Here is a 9,066-nt window from a genome sequence, read left to right on the forward strand (position 1 = left end):
GACATATATTCACGAACAGCTGATTCGTCTTGGAAGTTAGGTTGAAAAGGTTTTGCCGGTATCTGTTGACCATCCAAATATAAGGCTGCATAATTCACATTATAGTGGTTGAAGCACAAAGGGTTTCTTTGGTAACTCCCCGAAAATGATTCATTATCCACAAATGCTAGTATTACTGTTTTTGGTAGATTGCCGAGGAAAAGATTCTCGTGGTTACATATGCGAGTGCCGGCGGGTACGCTATACACTTTAAGCGACGCCCGATCGATCGAGTACTTTGCGTTAGCAGTTAACAGAGCGCGACTGTGACCGATTCTTACAGCGGGCGATACTTGTACTCTTTTGACAAACAGGGAAGCGTGCTGTATTTGTACTTTAAAATGGGCCGCCTCGTCCGACATAAGGCAGAAAGTGTCTTTGTTTCTTGTCAATTTTATCTTTAGATCTAAACCGTTCAGTATTAACTTCGATTGATTAAATATATCGACGTAAATGGGGCCCATTAATTCAACACTCCTAGAACGGGCTGAATACTTTGCTCACTTGCTGAAGCCGTCATTACGCCCGTCGAGAACCCGGTCATCATGATGTCCCGCTGTGTCTTTATAGAATAAACCGTCTGTAAATTGGGACGCTAAAGTTTGTGAATTATAATTTATTAGGGACTCTATATACGCTCTATACGTATAAAGGTTGTCGCTTCTTGAAATCAGCGTGTCGCCGAGAGTTATATCCAGTTGATTAAAAAGACTCGCTATAGGGTAGTTAATAAGTGCAACGCGGGATCCTTCTGGTATTGGTGTGTTATCAGGACTAACGATTTTGCAAACGACGTGTAACAATGTGTTATTAAGGTCGTAATAATATTCACCGCTGCCTGTGATGTAGAATTCCAAAGGGGCATTGTCAGTGATTGCGGTGATTGGCTGCACCTCTACATAAAGCGATTTTTCAATGCTTGTTTGGGTAGGAGGTATTTGAAAGATATCCAACTCTGATTTGGCGTACTCGGCGGATGCGTAATGCACGAAAGCCATAGCGGCGGCCTAGAAGATGTCACTCGGTGAGCGACTTCTTGTTTTCTGGCGGCGACGTCTCTTAGGTTGTGCTACTTTATTCATAAAAGTTGGTAAGACAATGGCAGCGCGTTCAAGTTTTCTTATACGCGTTTTTTTACGTATTTGTACGACACCAGAGCCCTCCTGGTAGTGTTGATCACGAATATTCGAATTTCGAATTTTTATCGCGAATATAGGTACTTCGAAAATTCGCGAATATTTCGAATATAGTTATATATATTCGCAATTTCGAATATTCGATTTTTTTCAGATTTTTTTTTTTTTTTTTTTTTAATCAGTACACATGATCCCTTCCTGCTTCTAGCTTGTGGGCCAATAAGAAGGCTGCAATATACTTGACTTTAGGAGTAGTGATGAGCGGCAGGGGTCATATTCGAAAATGCACAATTTTTTTTTTCTTGAAAAAATCGGCAAGGTAATGATTGTGTAATATGCGAATTTTCGGATTCGAATTTTTATTGCGAATTTTTCAACTTTTAGGCAAAGAAGATTATAGCACTATATTAGCTAAATTGCTCTATATTCGTTTTTTTCGAATTTTCGCTATATTGCTATATATTACGAATATTCGAAAAAACTGTTATAGCAATATAGCGAATATTCAAAAAATCGAATATAGAGCAATTTAGCTAATATAGTGCTATAATCTTCTTTGTCTAATAGTTGTAAGTTGAAAAATTCGCAATAAAAATTCGAATCCGAAAATTCGAATTACGAAAATTCGCATATTACACAATCATTACCCTGCCGATTTTTTTCAAGAAAAAAAATCGCGAATTTTCGAATATTCAACGAATATTCTAAAAATGTTCGCGAAATATCGCGAATTCGAATATGATCCCTGCCGCTCATCACTACCTCCTGGTTCTGAGTCGACCTATCTATACGATCCTTAAAGGCTGTCGAAGCCGTAGTGACAACGTCTTTAGCGATGTTACGGGCGGCTGTTTTCACGTGCGGTTTTGCAAGCTCCACACCTTTCTTAAATAGGGGAACGACACGGCGGAACAGACCACGAAATAACCCGGCGAGTCCAGAACCATGCATGAATTCAGTACCGTGAAAGCCGTCCAAGCCATAACCGGCTTGTGTTATGTAATAATGCGTATACGCGTCCGGGTCACCGTACACTCTCTGGGACAACATTTTAGAGTGTCGTTACCGCGTGCGGTCTAAAGTGTAATCGCACAATAGTCTTACCGTATTTGAATTTAACAGGTTTAGCCTGATCCGTCAGTATCGCTATTGTAACCATGTCAAAATGATGTTTACAAACAGGTATATAGTCCGGACGGTGATTACTTTTGCGTGACTATATCACCATTTTTGCCGCCTAACTCGACAGTTCTTAAAAGTTGTACGTAACTATCGCCAACAAGTTGATGTTGGACGATATCGGTACATACAAACAATGTATAAAAACCGGCTTTAATATCGGATTTTTTTTTTTCTCTTTTGATGAAACTAGAGCAATCCCCTTTATACCACCAACATGATGTTCTAAAACAGGTACGCCGGGTCCTTTGTAGCGGAGAGTGATGTGCTCGGTGTCGACATTCTTGAGCGGCGGAGCTTTCGAATACCCCGTCAGCCCCAAAATATTCCCCAACTTCACACAAGGCATGAACTTGTATGCTGGTGAATTCAGTACATAAACGGTTCTGTCAATATCATCGTATCTTAGACGCAATTGATCGGAAGATATTTTTATAGATTCAAGTTTGCTATTAATGGCTTTGATGAGATCTTGCATATTGGAGTAATAACCCGTTTTAACAAAAAGCTCGCTGATCGTCTCGTCACGCTGTGCGACGTAGAATACACCATCTCCCGGGCCCAAGGTTTCCCACGTATGTGGATACTGAATCTCCACTAAAGCTACTTCGTAAGGGCCGTAAAGATGCACCGCTTTTGCTAACTTAGTAGTGTAATCGGCGATGCTGTTTTCGGGATAAAGTTTGGCGGAGGCGTTGCAGGGCAGCGTGATAAAAAACGATCCATCCTCCATAGTTTACAGACGCATCAACTGTTTTTCAGGCACCCAAGAGTTAAACTTGTCAGGGTAACCTATCCACTTTACAAAACACAACGTTTTACCCTGAACTTTCTTCTTTTTCAGTATTTTTTCTATCCTGTAAACGCGTAGCTTGTCGAGAGTTACTTTTTGGACTTCTTCCGGGTAGAACGAGCCTTCAATGAACTCATCGGACAGGTCTTTCAGCTTATAAAGGGGTCTGAGGCCCCTAGTGTTTACAGCGTGAATTTTAAATATCTCGTCCGTATAGGTTTGTTCATACCCCTTTGTAAAAACACCCTTATAACGAACAATTCTGACGTGATCACCTATTTTTAATACCTGTTTAACTTTTTTAATAGTACCGTAACACCCGTAGATATTTTTCCAAACGGTTAAAGAGTACTCTTTTGTAACATCGACATGGCGCCACCTTATAGTTCTGTGGTATGTGTGGTTATAACTATACACCAAGTCTTGTAACTTGTCGATGTATCTGTACGTGTTTTGTTCTCTAAGATAGCGCCACATTTTAGTTTTCAGCGTTCTATTAAAACGCTCGACTAATCATGCCTTAACAGCGTTTGTAGTTAAAAAATTATGTATTTTATAGGTTTCACAAAGACGCCTCATAGGTTTGTTTATAAACTCACGGCCCCGATCAGTCTGGAGTTTTCGGGGGATCCGGCGTAATTGGGATCTTTTAAAAGCATTAGTCAAAACAAATTTGAATGCCTGAAAATCAATATTACGTAACGCCAGTAATGATTTGATATCGGCTATTGGCGAGATAGCTCTCAACATCCTTAAAGGAAAGATCCCTAACATCCTTAAAGAGCGCCAAAAAATATATTGAAAAAATGGCGTAGGGCTATAAAGAAATTAAGCGATAAAAAGTACTCCATTAAAGGAAAGAAGCGCATTGTGAACCAGAGCGGCGGTTTTATAGGAGCATTGCTCGGCTTTGCTATACCTTTAATCACTAGCCTGATAGCTAATACTGCCCGTGGTTCATAATGCAGCATGCAGAGAAAATGTTCCTGGTTTCCAAAAATGAAATGGATAGGCTTAAAAATACCTACGTAGATGCAACAGATATACGCCAAACAGCCATACGGCGCTTAGATGATGAGATTAGCGAAATACTACACAGAAATGACCTTTCAGATGATGAAAAAATTAAGAGCTACACAGTTGTGTTACAGAGGTACTTAATGCTCAACAAACAGTCCGGTAAAGAAATGCCTGGTATAACCCTGATTACACAGCCGCAAACCGATCAACAACAATTGTCAAATGCAACCTCAAGCAGCACCGATACTAACGAGATACTTGACAGTATTAACACACGTTATAGAAAAAATGCTGAACTATTGTTAAGTAGACTGTACCGCGCTGGTAATAAGCCGTACTGGAACGCTATGGGTGAGTTCATTTACAAAGAACAAACTGTACCCGGATCCAACATTATTGACCTGATTCGAACAGCTACCCAGAGTCGCGGCTTGCCTAATATTAAACCTCACGGTTGGGACTATTTTATGGAGACTATTGCACAGCTGAACGCACCTTCAATGGTTATCGGTAATACAAGAACAAGAGAACTTTTCGATAATTTGAAAAAGCGGTCGCTGAGTGAGCCCTTTGACGTGGCTCGAAGCCCTTTTACACCCCCGGTGTTATTAAGATCGCCTACTGTATCGCCGCATGGCTCATTATTACCTAAAAACAGGCCACTGCCCTTGTTGCAAGCTGCTTGGTTAACATTGTACATTTTCTTACTTTGGCGATTGTATATAAACTTTGTTTGTATTAAACATCTTATAATGTTTTTATTTTGTTTTACATAAATTTTTTCTTTGCATGTATATAAAATTTCTTTGTGTGTAATGTCTTATAATGTTTTATTTACTATAAATAAACTGTTTTAAATAAAAATGTATTCTGTTTTTTCTTTTTACAATAAATATAATAGCTTGATTATTTAAAATTGTATAAACAGTTAGGACGTGTTGTTGAGTAGACGCTGTTTAAAGCACAGCTAAAATGCCTGCAAAAAGCAAAATATTGCGAAAACAGTACTACACGCCAAAAGCTGTCGGCTCTTATGGGGGCGTTGACTCTTTATACAGAGAAGTACGGAAATTTGGAATAAGAAAAGACTCTGTAAAAAACTGGTTGAGCAACGAGGATACTTACACATTGTACAAACCAGTTAAAAAATCCTTTACAAGAAACAAGGTTATGGTGTCTGATATAGATGCTCAATGGCAGGCAGATCTTGTGTCGATTATGTATTTTTCTAAAGAAAATAATGGTGTAAAATACCTGCTGACGGTCGTTGATATTCTATCTAAATATGCCTGTGTTTCGGGCCTTTCAAATAAGTCCGGTGCTACTGCTTTTGAGCAGATATTTAAGTTAAGTGGCCGAACCCCCCGAAAGCTCCAGACTGATCGGGGCCGTGAGTTTATAAACAAACCTATGAGGCGACTTTGTGAAACCTATAAAATACATCATTTTTTAACTACAAACGCTGTTAAGGCATCATTGGTCGAGCGTTTTAATAGAACGCTGAAAACTAAAATGTGGCGCTATCTTAGAGAACAAAACACGTACAGATACATCGACAAGTTACAAGACTTGGTGTATAGTTATAACCACACATGCCACAGAACTATAAGGCGGCGCCCCATCGATGTTACAAAAGAGAACTCTTTAACCGTTTGGAAAAATATCTACGGGTGTTACGGTACTATTAAAAAAGTTAAACAGGTATTAAAAATAGGTGATCACGTCAGAATTGTTCGTTATAAGGGTGTTTTTACAAAGGGGTATGAACAAACCTATACGGACGAGATATTTAAAATTCACGCTGTAAACACTAGGGGCTTCAGACCCCTTTATAAGCTGAAAGACCTGTCCGATGAGTTCATTGAAGGCTCGTTCTACCCGGAAGAAGTCCAAAAAGTAACTCTCGACAAGCTACGCGTTTACAGGATAGAAAAAATACTGAAAAAGAAGAAAGTTCGGGGTAAAACGTTGTGTTTTGTAAAGTGGATAGGTTACCCTGACAAGTTTAACTCTTGGGTGCCTGAAAAACTGTTGATGCGTCTGTAAACTATGGAGGATGGATCGTTTTTTATCACGCTGCCCTGCAACGCCTCCGCCAAACTTTATCCCAAAAACAGCATCGCCGATTACACTACTAAGTTAGCAAAAGCGGTGCATCTTCGCGGCCCTTACAAAGTAGCTTTAGTGGAGATTCAGTATCCACATACGTGGGAAACCTTTGGCCCGGGAGATGGTGTATTCTACGTCGCACAGCGTGACGAGACGATCAGCGAGCTTTTTGTTAAATCGGGTTATTACTCCAATATGCAAGATCTCATCAAAGCCATTAATAGCAAACTTGAATCTATAAAAATATCTTCCGATCAATTGCGTCTAAGATACGACGATATTGACAGAACCGTTTATGTACTGAATTCGCCAGCATACAAGTTTATGCCTTGTGTGAAGTTGGGGAATATTTTGGGGCTGACGGGGTATTCGAAAGCTCCGCCGCTCAAGAATGTCAACACCGAGCACATCACTCTCCGCTACAAAGGACCCGGCTTAGGCTACTTTCACACTAGCGTTCGATCGGATCCGTTCTGAACGGATCCGATAATATTAATGCAGACGGAGGCTCCGTTCAGAACGGATCCGTCTGCATTAAAATGGCAAAAAAAAGCTAAGTGTGAAAATAGCCTCGGACGGATCCGTCCACACTTTCAATGTAAAGTCAATGGGGGACAGATCCGCTTGAAGATTGAGCCATATTGTGGCATCTTCAAACGGATCCGTCCCCATTGACTTACATTGTAAGTCTGGACGGATCCGCACGCCTCCGCACGGCCAGGCGGACACCTGAACGCTGCAAGCAGCGTTCAGCTGTCCGCCTGTCCGTGCGGAGGTGAGCGGAGCGGAGGCTGAACGCCGCCAGACTGATGCAGTCTGAGCGGATCCGCATCCATTCAGACTGCATCAGGGCTGGACGGAGGCGTTCGGGTCCGCTCGTGAACCCCTTCAAACGGAGCTCACGAGCGGACAGCCGAACGCTAGTGTGAAAGCAGCCTTACCTGTTTTAGAACATCATGTTGGTGGTATAAAGGGGATTGCTCTAGTTTCATCAAAAGAGAAAAAAAAAAAATTCCGATATTAAAGCCGGTTTTTATACATTGTTTGTATGTACCGATATCGTCCAACATCAACTTGTTGGCGATAGTTACGTACAACTTTTAAGAACTGTCGAGTTAGGCGGCAAAAATGGTGATATAGTCACGCAAAAGTATCACCGTCCGGACTATATACCTGTTTGTAAACATCATTTTGACACGGTTACAATATCGATACTGACGGATCAGGCTAAACCTGTTAAATTCAAATACGGTAAGACTATTGTGCGATTACACTTTAGACCGCGCGCGGTGACGACACACTAAAATGTTGTCCCAGAGAGTGTACGGTGACCCGGACGCGTATACGCATTATTACATAACACAAGCCGGTTATGGCTTGGACGGCTTTCACGGTACTGAATTCATGCATGGTTCTGGACTCGCCGGGTTATTTCGGGGTCTGTTCCGCCGTGTCGTTCCCCTATTTAAGAAAGGTGTGGAGCTTGCAAAACCGCACGTGAAAACAGCCGCCCGTAACATCGCTAAAGACGTTGTCACTACGGCTTCGACAGCCTTTAAGGATCGTATAAATAGGTCGACTCGGAACCAGGAGGGCTCTGGTGTCGTACAAATACGTAAAAAAACGCGTAAAAGAAAACTTGAACGCGCTGCCATTGTCTTACCAACTTTTATGAATAAAGTAGCACAACCTAAGAGACGTCGCCGCCAGAAAACAAGAAGTCGCTCACCGAGTGACATCTTCTAGGCCGCCGCTATGGCTGTCGTGCATGACGCATCCGCCGAGTATGCCAAATCAGAGTTGGATATCTTTCAAATACCTCCTACCCAAACAAGCATTGAAAAATCGCTTTATGTAGAGGTGCAGCCAATCACCGCAATCACTGACAATGCCCCTTTGGAATTCTACATCACGGGCAGCGCTGAATATTATTACGACCTTAATAACACATTGTTACACGTCGTTTGCAAAATCGTTAGTCCTGATAACACACCAATACCAGAAGGATCCCGCGTTGCACTTATTAACTACCCTATAGCGAGTCTTTTTAATCAACTGGATATAACTCTCGGCGACACGCTGATTTCAAGAAGCGACAACCTTTATACGTATAGAGCGTATATAGAGTCCCTATTTACAGCCGGTTTATTCTATAAAGACACAGCGGGACATCATGATGACCGGGTTCTCGACGGGCGTAATGACGGCTTCAGCAAGAGAGCAAAGTTTTCAGCCCGTTCTAGGAGTGTTGAATTAATGGGCCCCATTTACGCCGATATATTTAAGTTAATACTGAACGGTTTAGATCTAAAGATAAAATTGACAAGAAACAAAGACACTTTCTGCCTTATGTCGGCCGAGGCGGCCCATTTTAAAGTACAAATACAGCACGCTTCCCTGTTTGTCAAAAGAGTACAAGTATCGCCCGCTGTAAGAATCGGTCACAGTCGCGCTCTGTTAACCGCTAACGCAAAGTACTCGATCGATCGGGCGTCGCTTAAAGTGTATAGCGTACCCGCTGGCACTCGCATATGTAACCACGAGAATCTTTTCCTCGGCAATCTACCAAAAACAGTAATACTAGCATTTGTGGATAACGAATCATTTTCGGGGAGTTACCAAAGAAACCCTTTGTGCTTCAACCACTATAATGTGAATTATGCAGCCTTATATTTGGATGGTCAACAGATACCGGCAAAACCTTTTCAACCTAACTTCCAAGACGAATTAGCTGTTCGTGAATATATGTCACTAGTACATATTTCGGGGAAACACAAGGCCGACAACGCT

The sequence above is a fragment of the Bufo gargarizans genome, chromosome 2, assembly GCF_014858855.1.
Source record: "Bufo gargarizans isolate SCDJY-AF-19 chromosome 2, ASM1485885v1, whole genome shotgun sequence".
NCBI classification, from domain to species: domain Eukaryota; kingdom Metazoa; phylum Chordata; class Amphibia; order Anura; family Bufonidae; genus Bufo; species Bufo gargarizans.